Source organism: Triturus cristatus, chromosome 9, assembly GCF_964204655.1.
Source record: "Triturus cristatus chromosome 9, aTriCri1.1, whole genome shotgun sequence".
Classification (NCBI taxonomy): Eukaryota; Metazoa; Chordata; class Amphibia; order Caudata; family Salamandridae; genus Triturus; species Triturus cristatus.
The window spans coordinates 365,822,199-365,837,328 of record NC_140592.1 but is presented as its reverse complement, the minus strand read 5'-3'; the positions used below and the strand labels follow the sequence as shown (position 1 = coordinate 365,837,328).

The window sequence follows — 15,130 nt, the reverse complement described above, 5'->3', positions numbered from 1 at the left end:
ACCGCCAAAGTTATAATAAGGCCCTAATACACTTGGGCATTTGGTGGTGGGTGGAAAAGAAGGCAAAAGGAGTATGTAAAAGAGGAAGAGAGAGGGGGCGGGGCCAAGAATTGGTGGCAGCAGAAAAATGAGAACAGTGGCGCAATAAGCATAGTACTACAGTTAAGTTATGCAGATTTGTAGACCCCGCTTATCACCTGAGGGGTATCCAGGCGCTGGAGTAGATAAGTATGTACTGTGTGGATGAGGAGTGTCGGGAAGAGGATGATGAAAAGATAAGTGATTGGAGCGAGAAACAATACAATGTATGAAGCAAATAGTGTGAAATATGATGACAAGATTGTGCAGAATGAATGACGAGGACAAAAGGGAGAACGCATAATGAGGAGAGGCTGGGTACTTTGGGAAAAAGAGTAAAGGAATTGGATGACGTGAGTGAGGTGATGGAAAGATGGAAAGAGGATGAAGTTAGGAGAGAAGAAGAGATGGCTGAAAGTAATGAGAGGAGTAAGGGAAGATGAGATGAAAATAGCAAAACTGACAGAAAGAAGGGATAAGCGTTGAGGGAATGAGCGTTAAAGGAAGGAGGCTGAAACCAATAGGGATAATTGAAAAAAGGAAAGAGGGCATTATGTGGTAAAGAAAGCAAAGACGCAAATGAGAAAAGTTGTGAAAGGAAGATTAAGCCATCACGTGGCAGGAAGAGTGAGGGGGTGCAGTAAAAAGGGGGAATTAGAAAAATAGATGAAACCGAGGTGGGTGATCTGTGCTTTGGTGCCTCCACTTGTGTGTAACAACACACCCTAGCATGAAATAAAGTCACTGACCTCGACTATATGGAAGTCATGCAATACTTACTAGGTATTATAAAAGACTTCAAAAAACAAAACTGAGCTGCACCATCTTTCAATGGCAGATGGGCTGCAGACCCTGGCCATCCACTGTAACTCAAACACGATCAATCACCGCCAATGGTATGCCAGGAGGAAAGTCAGAAAAGTGCTCCTAATGTTTTCCAGTCTTGGAAGACGGGGCATTATCACCACCCTCAACTGGGCCTGCGCCTACTCTAGGACCCTCCCAGGCAGCGCTTTTATCTGAGGATCCTGGGGGGGACAAGGGAGGTGTGCAGGGGACAGGGCGAAAAAAGTGGGGTGGAAAGAAGGGGCTGCTAAAATGGCCAATTGTCCAGATTGCTGACCAGTCTGCTTTTAAATTTAAATTTTCTTTTGAGAGAACTGGCAACAGGGGTTACATAATTACATTTCTAGAAGGGCTTGGTAATTTGCTGTATCGGGATTAACCAATTTCTGGCCCTTAAATTGATTTAAAGTCTGGTGGGAGAGTGGTTTCACAACCAGGACTGCTTCCTATGATGCACACTGACCAAATATAAACAAACATTGGCAAAGCCAATAGGTCTGGCTTATGGCAGAGCTATTGGCTTTGCGTATGTGTTTTAGTCATGTTGTACACTATTGTAGCTACTGCTAAGCATGACAAAGTTATCGACATAGAGGAGGGTGTCATGGAATGGAGTGTCAGAGTGGAGTGGAGTGTCATGCAGTGGTGTAAAGTGGAGTGGAGGATTGTGGAGTGGTGTAAAGTGGAAAGGAGTGTTGTAGAGTGGAGTGTTGTGGAATAGAGTAGGGTGTAGTGGAGCTGCATGTCATGGAGTACTGTCGTGGGGTACAGTTGAGTGCTGTGAGGTGGTGTAGAGGGTAGTGGGGCAGAATGGCTTGGGGGGGGGTGTAGAATGGAGTGTTGTGGAGTTGAGTGAAGCAGAGCGCAGTAGAGTGGGGTGGTGCAGAGTGGTGCAGAGGGGTGTAGAGTGGCATAGAGTGTTGTAGAATGGGGAGGCACAGTGGCTTAGAGTGGAGAGGTGTAGAGTGGAGTAGGGTAGCAGGTTTGAGTAGTGTGTTGTAGAGAAGAGTGGAGTGGCATAGAGTGGAGTAAAGTGGCATGAGTTATGTAGAGGGAGTTAGATACAGTAGAGTAGATTGGCATAGAGTGGAGTATAGTGTTGTAGAGTGGAGTACGGTGGAAGAGTGGAGTAAAGTGGTGAAGAGTGGAGGGCGGAGAGCAAAGTAGAGGGGCGGAGAGCAGAGTGGAGGGGGAGCACAGGGGAGGAGCATAGAATGACACAGAGTGTCATAGAGTACAGTGTCGTGGAGTGTCAGAGCGAAGTAACGAGGAGTGGAACAACGTGAAGCGGAGTAAAGTGTCGTAGAGTGGCATAAAGCAGAGGGTCATAGATTGGAGTGGGGCAGAGTGGAGTGAGGCAGAGTGGAGTATTGTAGAGCATCGTAGAGTGGAAAGTCATGGAGTAGGATAGAGTTAATTGGGATAGAGTGGAGTGGGATAGAGTAAATTGTCGGAGAGTAGAGTAGCGTAGAGTGGCTTGAGTAGAGAGGTGTAGAGTGGAGTGGCATAGAGTGGAGTGGCATAAAGTGAAGTGGCATAAAGTGAAGTGGCGTAAAGTGTCATAGAGTAGGGGAGCGTAGAGTGTCAGAGTGGAGTAAAGTGTCATAGAGAGGCGTGACATTGAGTGAAGTAGAGTGTTGTAGAAGTGTTGAGTAGGCAGTGTTGAGTTGAGTGAAGTGGCTTAGAGTGGAGTGGTGTAAAGTAGAGTATGCAAAGGGAGGTGGTGCACTGCCAATATAGTCAACACATTTTCAATTGAAATTACCTTTATATTTGCACAGACGCACACTTTTACTGATAAATTTATACAGCGCACAAACAATAATGTATTGAAATGGCATCACCTAGTGTATTGATTTGGTTTGATTGTATTAATATTTCCAGCACACTTAAGAATTACAAAAAAGGTGCTTCATGTGTGCTTTCCTAATTCTGATATATTCTGAAATATGTGCACAGTTCATTTACATTTTATTGTTTGAGAGGACAACGCCTTCCCTTTCACACCTCCAGATCGTCAGATAAATCCTCTCACTTTGAAGTCAGAGAAAGAAAAGTTAACACCAAGCTCCCTCTGAATACAGAGTCTGACATTTGACCTCTATCCTTGAATGCACAGAAAATTTGACAAGAGCTGAACAAAATATAATGGCCTGTTACAGAAAGAGAGCACTTGTGGAAGAATACAGTAAATCGGATATGTTCCACTGGAGGGACAAGGACATGCTTAACAGTTTAAAACAAATAAAGCCAGCAAATAGAAAGCAAGCAAATGTGAGTTACGGACTACAAAGTCAATGGAAAGCAATAGGTTGAATGTATTCAGGATGATTTCAGAATGTCCCCTAAAAGTCTTTGGAAATCAGACAGCTGCACTGTCTGGTAAATATGAATTACAAACTACAAAGCCAATTATAAGAAATGGTTGACTGCATTCCTAGGAAAGCTTTCAAAATGTCCCCAATAAGTATCTGCAAACTAGACAGCTGAGCTGTTTGGTAGGCCTCGACCTAAAAATTATAATATGCAGAATGAGTTCATATCCCACCCCCAAGAGGTGGGCTTTGGGAAATATTCATTGAAACGGGGCATTCAAGCAACGGCCGCACCACCATTCAAGTCACCTATCAACGCCGGTTTCATAAAAGTGGTACAACAGCACAGAAATGGCACAAACATTTGCCTGAGGGCTAATAAGTATGGCCCTTCTCAGGAGTAAGGAAAGTGAAGAGCTATTGACAATAACTAAATTCTACTAATACAAAGACCTATACTCTTATAGAATTTGCTAACAGAAATCAGCTTTTCAATTTTCAAGTGGGGTGTTTCAGATAGCCGCTTCAGATGACTCATAGTCTAGGGTCACAAGACAGCTTTGCTATATGGAAATGTTCATGCAGAGTACCAGGCAGGACCATATAAGGCGATATGCGTTGTCCTCTTAGTTTTGTCAGATGGTGACACAATCTCTACAATGTGAGAACACGCATGACAGTGTGCCGGTATAGAAGCGCATTGTCACCACACAAACGTGGAGATCATACCTCCCAAGTAAGTCAGCATTGACTATTCCAAGATGGAGTCTGTAACAAGGCATCTTGCATCCTGCTTAGCGGACATGGAAGACTGCAATGTCCTGGTAATGTTAGATGCAGGCCGAACATCAACGCTGCCTTAACCCTTGAGCGAAGGCAGTTTAGATATGATGGCTGTCATAGTATGGACGCAGGATTCTAGAGATACAATACAATTGCATAATAGATGCATCTGATGATACATTTAGCAGTAACTTTTCCATAAATCATGGTGTCCTTTCACAACAATTTAATATCCGTATTTGTTGTTTTGATGCATGGCTTATGAGCCTACAACCTGTCTGTCGCTTTGTACAACAGTGCCTGCACCTCAACTATAAAACTTGTTACAAATTAAATACATATCTCCGGAAATAAAGCAAAATACAACTCGACTCTTTTCTGGCCCTTAAATCGCATCTTTTATTGTAGTCACTTTGGAAACACTTTTTTAAATCCCCGCACACTCGTTTCATGTTTGAAGATTTTAGTAATAGCTTTCTCTCATATAGGATCATTTTATCTACAGGTAAATGTGGTAGAGGGTTTAACTTGAACCCTTCCCACGCATTGCCCAATTTTGAACAATACAACACCTGAACCACCTTCACTGCCTGCCACGCGCCCATCGGGAGTGGGCAACAAACGAAGAGGTATCGATGCCTGCCAGCTCCACGTCTAACCCGAGCAGGGAGAGGGGACGCCTCTTGTAGGCGTCGAGGAGAGGAGCGCTTGTGCTCCTGACAAGTAGCCCGGAGGGAGAGGGCAGCTGTTCATGGATGCTGAGCCGACAAGCCCGTCGCAGCATCTGCGCCTCATCGCAGCGAAGAAAGACATCTTGGAGCTGGAGGTAGTGGGCTCGACGCCAGGTGCTCAGCACTGTGCTGGTGTAAACGTTAATTTCGTAATGGCTGAGTTGTCACAAAGTAGCACTGTGCCATTCATTGGGCAATCGGTATGCTGATGCTCCCCCTAGTGGTCGAAAGGGCCTGTGCAATGTGTCAAGTGTACTGCGGCCGCTAGTGCAGTAGTTGGAAACAGTTATAGCCTATAGGATTATCAACTGCACAGAGCTGCTGCTTGGGGGAAATGTCCCTGTCCAGCACTTACTATTCATAAGGAGTCCATATTCTAAATATTTAAGTATGTAGGTCCTACAGGACAGATGACCTTAAACGGACGCCTGCAGCAGCATGTGAACATAAAATCAATGAGGGTGCATACACTGTGCAACAGATGGGCGCAGCATCGCGGGTGTCGTGCGCAACCCTGCTGTTGGGTACCATTTGACCCGTATTGGCCTCCATCAGATGGGAGTCCCTGAAGCAACGCTCTTGTGCTAGCTGGATGGCATGGGACCCCAGAACCGTCCATCTCATTAGGACAATATCCAGGCCTGGGCATTTATGTAACAATGATGTACAGTTCAAGATATTAAATATTGGTTCATTTCGCTTCATATCCAGTAACATCAGTGAAAATAATGATTTCTGAAAAAAAGTCAAGCACTTAAAATGTACTTCTCGGCAGACGAACAGCATAATATAGCACGGGGTGGGGAGGGCTGGAACATTCCTGGCAGTTTTGTCTGCAGGTTACACTTGGCTCCTTTCATCAAACGGTGGTTGTTATAAATGCCTTGTGGTAGAAACAGGCTCATTTGTATAGCTGACATGGGTACAATGAATCTCCAAGATATTGACTGTTTGTGAGACACATACCCTACTCAATCAACGTTCGAGGGAAACCTCAACATCTCTGTCTTGGGCCAGTATGGGACTGATCACTGCCTGATCGCCCTGACATTAAGGGGCCGATTCCGATCCGGGTCGGAATGCACTCCGACCGAGCCGAATCCGGAGTGTTTTCCGACCGAGCCGGAGCCCTGCTGTCAGACCGAGCGAGTACGATGCGGCCGTATGCTGTCGGACTCGGTTCGCTCAGACTCCCATAGAAGTCAATGGGAGCCGGTGGTACGACGCGTACATGGGCTCCCATTGGCTGAATGGGTACATCGCGGACAAGTGCGCCCCCTACAGTGAGTAAGCGTCGGTGCCATCCGCACCGTACATTCCTGTGTTGGGGAGACCCATGGGTCTCCCCTTGTGTCCGAGTCGTAGGGCTGCAGGTGACAGGGGGTCCGACGCGGACCCCCAACGGCAACCACCCGGACGATTTTCGAGCCGGACACTCTGGCTCGCACAGGTTGTCCGACGCGCGCATCGTACTGGCTCGGTCGTGAATCGCATCCATTGCACGCCACGGTTAGCATCCGACGGAGACGTACGGAGCAGTTCGGCCCCGGAAACGAGTCGGTCGGTGAATTTCATGTAGCTCGCATCGTACTTGCTCGCTCCTACAGCTGTACGAGTTGGGCGGAAAACACGCGTACGGCGCGTAGTTTTTCCGTCCGGATCGCGTTCGGTGCCCTTCTGATCCGGATCGGAATCGCCCCTTTGTTGTTGGGAACTGTAACTAACCCACAGTGAAATGCCAGACTACCTTTTTATGAGAGTTTCTTTCCTGCCACCACCACCACAATCCTTCTTTTCCCCCGAGCCACTTCGCTGGAATGGCGGTGGGCAGCAACCTAGAATTGGATCTACGATTATCTGCTGCAGCCCACCTTGTTTGCTGTCCTTTATGTTTTGGCATGGGGGAACCCCTCGTCTGCCCCCGTATCTATGCTTTTTTTTATTTTTGTAACTTGGACATCCTTCGAGTGCCCCAGCACCTCGTCACCCACTATTTATGTCGAGTAGTGAGGTCTCGGTGGCACCAAATCAAAATATCAAACATTTAGGATGGCCCACCCCAAACCCACGCTTATGGGAGAAGAGGAGCAGTACTGTTCAAAAGATGGGTTGCACAGCTGGAACATCTGATATGTAGCAGATTCAATGGTACTCATTTTATCGACCTTAGATGGATGAAAGGCTGAGTGGACCCGCCGGGATTTGAACCTGTGACCATGAGGTCGAACACAGGCCCCTGCAGTGAATGCATTAGTCCACTGAGCCACCAGACCCAGCTAGGGAGGCCATCTTGTCCCTAAACTAAGCCCTGGCTCAGACTTTAGGGTCTCAAGAAATATGTGTGGCTGATGCCTCTGGTTCTAATGTTTAGCTGTAGAACTGGGACAGCTGTTCACCCACATGTACTGTACCCAGGCCTCTATCACATGACACCAAGCTGCAAAGGTAAGGAAGAACCACCTCTCAGAGGAGTTAATTCCTAAAGTACCTCCATTTCGTCAAGCATCACTCCAATACTAACTGTATTCTCCTGCAACCCATTCCTGTGTTACTGAATGTGAATCCTTCACAAAGTATAAAGTTGGCTAAATGCATGTGGTCTAGTAATTGAAAGCTCCTCAAATAATAAAAGAATCTGATGCGCCTTAAAGTAAAATACATTATCAACGAAAATCTTCTTCATCCAGAGGGCCTCAAAGTTTTTTTAACGTTTTGCCTAAAATAACTCGGTCCATATTTTATGGAGAAGTTTGCCAGGAAATGTTATCATTCCACTTATTAATTCCTGCTTATTTCCTTCTTTGTTAAAGCCGGGGAATGTAACGGGCTGCATGGATTTGTCAAATGGGAGAGTCCCTGGAAAGTCAACGTCTTACCCTTGGCATTTCAGAACCTTGTACTGTTCTTTTGTTGTTGGTGCTGCTGTGCACTCTCCATTCCATAATCATTGTTTTTATTTTTGGAGTAAAATTATATGCCCCCTTAAGGGGCATCGACATAGTTCACAACATTATAGACATACAAAAGCAAAGTTGGCAAAACCAATATGTCTGGATGGTGAGCAGTCAAAATATCGATTTTTTAATATCAACCTACAGTAATATCGAGTTTTTAATATCGTAGGGACAGAATATCGATGTCAAGAATATCGTTGAACAGAATATCGACCTTAAGGTAAGTAATATCGTTTTTTTTTATATCGAAGTAAGTAATATCGTTAGTAAAAATTTCGTTGTTAATAATATCGATATTTATATTAGTGTTATGTATTTTAGTATGTATTTTATATGTATGTTTAACATTTTTTGTAATGTATTTTTATTATTTTTAAATATATGTACTAAATGCTTAGAAATTAGTAATTTTTTTAAAGTAAATTTTGCGTTTTAGTATCAGAGCGGGTTGTGGGTTTATAGGGGAATAGGGTGGGAAGTAATTTAATTATAATTAATTAATTAATTAATATGTTTTTATTTATTGATATTGGTTATTAATTTATTGGTAATTAATTATTAATTGGTAATTAATTTATCATAATATTAATTATAATTCATTTATTTATTTATTGATATTGTTAATTAATTTCTTGTTAATTAATTAATTTGTAATTATTTTTTATTAATTGATAACTAAATTAAATATCTTAATTATTATGTGTAGCGGGTTGTGGGTTTATAGGGGATTAGGGTGAGAAGTAATTAAATTATTATAAATTAATTAATATATTTTTATTTATTGTTATTGATAATTAATTTGTTGTTAATTATTAATTGGTAACTAATTTGTAGCAATTGATTAATTTATAAGTATATTAATTATACTTTATTATTATTTTTTATTGTTAATTAATTTATTGTTAATTTATTATTAATTGGTAATTAATTTTTATTAATTGATTAATTGACAATGAAATTAATTGTGTTCTTTTTTATGTGTGTGTTTATGGGGGAATAGGGTGGGAAGTAATTTAATTTTATTTATGTAAATATTAATTAAATTTTATTGTTATTTATTATACATTTTCTATTTAATTAATTTTTAATATGTTATTTATTTTACAAAAATGATTTAATTAATAAGTATTTTAATTTAACCCCTACGCTATCCTACAATTTCAACACTGTTACATTCACGGGAGTTGGAATATTAATTTTAACCCCTACGCAATCCAACACTTTCCCTATTTATGCACTCACTGGAGTGGGAATAGTAATTTTTACCCCTACGCTATCCAACACTTTCCCTACTGTTGCACTCCCTGGAGTGGGAATAGTAATTTTAACCCCTACGCTATCCAACGCTTTCCCTACTGTTGCACTCACTGGAGTGGGAATAGTAATTTTTACCCCTACGCTATCCAGCGCTTTCCCTACTGTTGCACTCCCTGGAGTTGGAATAGTAATTTTAACCCCTACACTATCCAACTCTTTCTCTACCGTTGCACTCACTGGAAAGGGAATAGTAATTTTTACCCCTACCTATCCAACACTTTCCCTAATGTTGCACTCACTGGGGTGGGAATAGTAATTTTTACTCCTACGCTATCCAACATTTACCCTACTGTTGCACTGTGTGGAGTTGGAGTTGGAATAATAATTTTATTACCTCCGCTATCTAATATTTTTTGTATTTTTGTATTATTTTAGTTAATGTAGTATATAATTAATATTAAAAAGAGTAAAAAATGTTTTACTTTTTAAAATTTGTTATATATATGTATTTAATTTTAATTTATATTATTGTTTTATGTGTATAGATGTATTTATAAGATATATTTTAATTGTTTGTAATGAGTTATTAAAATATTTATTAAAAATTATTAGTAAGTATATAGATTATATATTATATGTATATATGTAATTTATTTTGACATTATATATATCACTTATAAATTTTAATCATTTAAAAAAAATTTAAACTATGTTTATTTTAATTATATGTATTTACTTTATTTTACATCATTTTTTTAACTTAAATAAAAAACGATATTTTTAACAACAAAATTTTTGACATCTATATTTCTTTTCCGATATTTTTGTACTTACCATAATGTAGATAGGATGTCGATATTCTTGACTTTGATATTCTTGCGTCGATATTTCTGTAGGTCGATTTTCTGTTGGTCGATATTCTGTCAGACATTCGTCTGGATTTTAATGCCTAGATGCTTCAATACATGCAGTCCCTTATTCACCTGCCTATGCACTCAAATAGTCATTTCTAATTCACTCAATCTCATACCCATTCTTTTACTCCTGCATCTCTTCAGCCACTCAGCCACCCATTCTTGCATTCACCCACTCGTCCACCAACAGAAACTGCCCCACCCCACACAAACACACATTATGAAGAGGAGCTTTCAGTTAGACATTCTTGCTATGTATGAGGGGTGTGACAGAGATTCCAGTATTGTTTGACTGCTAGTCTGTGAGGTTTGTGAAACTGCTGGCAGGAGTGACAGTGAGGGCAGGGCAGCGATGGACACCCCCGCAGCCCCTGCGGTGTGGGTGACTCTCAGTCTTCTATGAGTAAAGGGGGACCCCTCAGATTTGTCAGCTCAAGTGTACAAGGTATTGCCAGAGGCCCCCTCACCATCTCTTGCGGGGGGCGCCCAAGGTTTCCTTATGCCATTGAGTGAGGGATGTGACAGGGAGTGTGTGATTGCTGGTCTGTGAGGTTTGTGAGTGAGCAGTCTGTAATATCAATTTGCCACTCTGTGAGAAGTTGTGAATGTGATTCTGGTAGTGTGTGACTCCTACTTTGATGGGTGTAGGAGAGCTTTCAGTAATGCAAGATTGCTGGTATATGAGGGATATAAAAGTGCTTCCAGTAGTGCATGACTGGCACTCTGTAAGGAGCGTGAAAATGCTTCTTTTGACGTGTGACCGCTAGTCTGTGAGGGATGTAACAGTGATGTTGGAATTTTAGTTTTGATTTTTCACCCCCCCCTCTCTGTTTTTGAGCATTGGTGGTTGGCTTTCCCTAAAGAGGCTGATTAAAGATTGGATGGGTCGTTAATGATACAGCTGACCATTTATTTACTTTTCAAATTCTTACCAATGGTGACTGTTTGTGGGCTGCCCTGCCTCATTAATGCCCCCTTCAACAGTATCACTGATACCCATATCATATGCACAACCTGATGCAGTTACTTTCATCAGCAAGCATCAGTGAACATAGCACCTTCCTATCACCCCTTAGTGCAGGCAGACATTCAATCTCTATTCTGGGACGCTGTCTTTGGACTCTCTGCAACACGCTCTAGCAGCTGCTTTCCCTGCATGTTGCCAGTCGCAGTACACACAGAAGCCGCTTCAGCTCCCTTGCGTGTGCACACAAATACTGTGCTTGTGCAGTAAAGGTCTCTTCATGTGGAGGGTATATACGCAGTGTATATACAACAGATAGGGCCGCTGGTGTTCCGCCAGCGGCTCCGCTGAAGAGCACATATCTGTACCTGCAATAAAAAGTACCATACTTATGCACTTGATAAATCAGCACAGTGGAGTACAAACCCCACTGTTAGAAAGTTATTCTTTTGCCCCCATTTATTTTGCTGAATGATACTGGTGGTAACTGACTGTGCCCTGGGCTCTGCTAACCATACCCAGGGCCAGTACTATGTTTAAAAAGGTACATGTAATAGGACACACTTACAATTGGCAATGACAGTCCCTAGTAGATAATAGGGCCCGGGAGTGCAATCTACCTATAAGTACCTAGTCTATAATAGGGCATGGATGTTTAGAGGCCCAGACGATTTCCTGCACTTCAATGTGTGCACTGCTGTGTACCTGCTGTCTTTTAAAATGCAGTCCTGCCTTGCAGCCTGCTTTTAAAAGTACAATCTCACAATCGGTATTGACAGACCCTATAAGTCCCTAGTATATAATAGGGCATGGAAGTTTAGAGGCCCAGGAGATTTCCTGCACTTGCATGTGTGCACTGCTGAGTACCTGCTGCCATTTTAAAGGCAGCCTGACTTTGCGGACTGTCTTTAAAAGTAAATTGTATGCAAACTCGACTTTGGTGGTATGGGCACTTTAAAACTGATAATCTAACGTATTGTTACATATTAGGCACTCCCAAGGTCTCCCAGGGGTGAGGGGGCCATCTAACTATAAGCAGGGACATTAAACAATATGTTTTACATGCCATGGTGAGGGGAAAAACGCCCATTTCATTTTTTCCCCATTGTAGATACTAAGCTCCATAGGCTAACATGGCAATATTTTATGTAGGTATAACTATTGCTAGGAAAGGAGTGAATATCATTCAAGGATTTAAAATCTTGGTATTGATAAATCCAACAGCGTGTCACTGTTGAATTGATCATAATGAGTACAGAAGAGAAGTTATAGAATATTCTCTTCTGCAAGTCAAAATTCAGCCTTTTAGTGGTCTCTGCTGATTAGTTAGCCTTAACAGGCTTAGGCAGGATGCTTTGATCAGGTGATAAGTGGCCTGGCTGGATCAGAGGTTATCTGATGGCGAGAGCTCTAAAGCTAAGGAGGATGGGTCATGCATAGTGGCTTGATTTATCACGCGAGCGACATCGGAAGAAAAATCTCCTAAAACGTTTCTTAGGGGTCCATTATGATGGCGGGTGGACTTAACGGTAAACGGGACCGACTGCCAGAGGTGTGTCGGTCTCGCTGTGCCCATTAGGATGCGACCGCCACCCTGGCGGTCGCATCCCGCATATTTAACATTGTGGTGGGCGGTGCTTTGAGCAGCACCCGCCACATTGTTAAATATGCATGTTGTGCATTGGCATGCACAACGTGACAGGCACCGCGCGGTGCCTGCCACCTTGTGTATGCCAATGAAGAGGGGTACCATAGGTACCCCCCAAGTGCAGCCCACCCCCTCAACCCCCCGCAATGGACCCCCAAAGTTTTCACTGCATGCCTTTCCATGGCGGAGTCTCCGCCATGGAAAGGCATTCCACCACAGGCATACTAATATGGATGGCGATGCCTGCAAGGCACGGCCACCATATTGTGTCCCTTTTCCTCCTGGCCGGCAATCCGACCGGCAGAAAAGCGGCAGATGGTCTTTCCATCTGTCGCGGTGCCCCTCGCCATGCTAATATGGTGGGGGGTGAACCAGGGATATTTAGTGGGTGGATCCGGCCGATATCATAATGGGCCCCTTAGTGTGAAGGTAAACTTTTGACCAGGGCCTCCCACTTAGTCTACCCAATCAGGGCTCCATCGCGGTCTGCCATAAATTTTGATTTTGTACCAGTCAAGCGTGACCAGATGTCCCAGAGTGGCACACTATGTTTTTAAGCACTATAAAGTGGTTAAGCTTTAAAAATTCATATCTCCGGTTCCCTACATTGGATTTTTGACGTTTTGATGTCTATTTGTTCATAAAAATATTTCCTATTTTCGTAAATTGGTGTGGGATTTTTATTGTGTGTTGTGTCTTACCTATTTGATGTATTGGTGTTTTTAAATGCTTTATACTCCTGTCTCCTAAGTTAGGCCTGACTGCTCGTTGTCAGCTACCAAGGGTTGAGAAAGAGGCTAATTTACTGAGATCTTTACTGGACCCTATGCCGTGTTGGTGGCTTTATTACTAATAGTAGTTGCATACTTATTCCTACCAATAACCCACTTTCCAACATACATCCACTGCTGTCAGCGCCTGATAGGATGTAAAGCCATCGTCTCAGAGGGAAGCCCAGCAGAGGTAACAACAAAACATAAGGCTATTACTGACCGAGAGAGTTAGGGAGCACACAATATCGGCTTGGTTGTTTGATTACTGCAATACACACCACCTACAAAACCAATCTATATACCGCAACCTCGAAATAAGGAGTCCACAGGTGTAAGGACGCATTGCACCACCCTACTGAGGCTGGCACTTCAGTGTGATGCACAATTGCTGTTTTGTATGCATTGCAACTGTTAAAGATTGAAGTTCTAAAGAAGGAGGATACAGGGAAATGGACAGGACAGGAGCAGGTTTGGTTTGTTCTGGGACGGGAGCAATAACAATACAGTTCATGTGAGAATTCATTCGGGTTGGGGGTCCAGTGAAATTAGAGGTTACTAGACTGGCAATTTGAGTCTTTTACCTCTGGAGTTCTGGGGCTTCTTTACTATTGGGTGAAAACCGAGAACCAAGTGCACCCCTTTAGCCTTATACCCACAAGGCAGAGAGGTAGAGCCGGCCAAGGATTACCCAGGAGTGGGTGTTGCTTAGAAATTTAGAACTCTGTCACATTACAATAATTATTACTATGTGATTGCCTAGCCAATGCTTTCCCTTTTATACGGAAAGGGATACTTAATTCACAAATATCTAAACGCAAAACATAAAACTACAAATACATAAAATGAAAAACAGACCTCTCTGGGCCCCGCTTTAATAGAGGTCAGTTTAAGAAGGTCTTTGAGAGTTTAAACAATGTACAGCCCCTTCCATTGTGTTTGTCATATACCTCACAATGTAAGCCGCACGCTACTGTCTTTGTCACAGGGTAGACAATGCGAATTCCATTCCTACCGAACAATGTAAAACTCTTTACTATGGCATTTGTTAGAGAGATCACAGTGTAAAACACCTTCTTATTAGACTTGTCAAAGAGTTCCAGATCGAAAACCTTTTCTATTGTGCTTGTCATTGGGGTGCACCATGCAAAGCCTCTTCCAACTGTTTCACACAAGGGGCCAGTGTTAACTATCATTTTTTTAGCAATGAAATCACTTCGCAGGCAGGCTAAGACAACTGCTGCCCAATCAAATACCCATAAGGAAGGTCAACCTTTTAAAACGAACTTTAATTCACATACAACCAAGCACTAGAGCTATAACTACATTTGTACACAATGAAAACCACACTTATCCAACTCATCGTGAGTTAGAGATATGTATTGGAAGGTTTCTCAGTGTTAAACAACACAAAGGTCCTTGCTTTGGTGTTTGGTAATAAAGTCACAATGTAAAACTCCACCGTACTGCATTTGTCAAGGGGTCTGTGCTAACAATGTCTCTATCTGTTATGAGCAATGGAACAACTTCACAAATGGAACACCGCTGCTGCCCAATCACATGCCAATCAAGACAGTGGTGGAACCAAGGCCCCTCTTTTGGGCCCCTCTCTCAGTACTGTTTTTTTATTCTATTTAGTGATTATATGACTTCTGGAAACAATTGAAGCTGTCTTTAGCCGTATCTAAAAAGGATAACATTACGCTGCTGAAGAAAGCCACACAAAAAAGGTGGATTTCAGAGATGATCTGAATCTAAGATTGAGTAGTAGCCATTTTGAAATCTCCTGTATCGTTCTCAGGAATATGCGCCGTCCCAAAGACAGGGTGCGCCGTCCCAAAGACAGGAGTGATAGTCTGGATCTGGCCAG

At 42.6% G+C, this 15,130-nt stretch overlaps 1 protein-coding gene and 1 long non-coding RNA gene across 5 annotated transcripts in view; one reads left to right on the top strand and one right to left on the bottom strand.

Moving 5' to 3' along the window:
• TEX264 (testis expressed 264, ER-phagy receptor) overlaps nt 1-15,130 on the bottom strand; it is a 570,054-nt gene that overhangs the window by 45,593 nt on the left and 509,331 nt on the right. The gene's annotated exons all lie outside the window — the stretch shown is intronic.
• The window catches only part of LOC146797953 (uncharacterized), a 242,856-nt gene that overhangs the window by 52,044 nt on the left and 175,682 nt on the right, over nt 1-15,130 (top strand). Inside the window, exon 2 of one of the 3 annotated variants that reach the window (XR_014968566.1) lies at nt 7,877-7,927. The exons of the other annotated variants lie outside the window; for them this stretch is intronic. This is a non-coding gene — a long non-coding RNA (uncharacterized LOC146797953). The remainder of the gene's footprint in view (nt 1-7,876; nt 7,928-15,130) is intronic. 3 annotated transcript variants of the gene reach the window in all.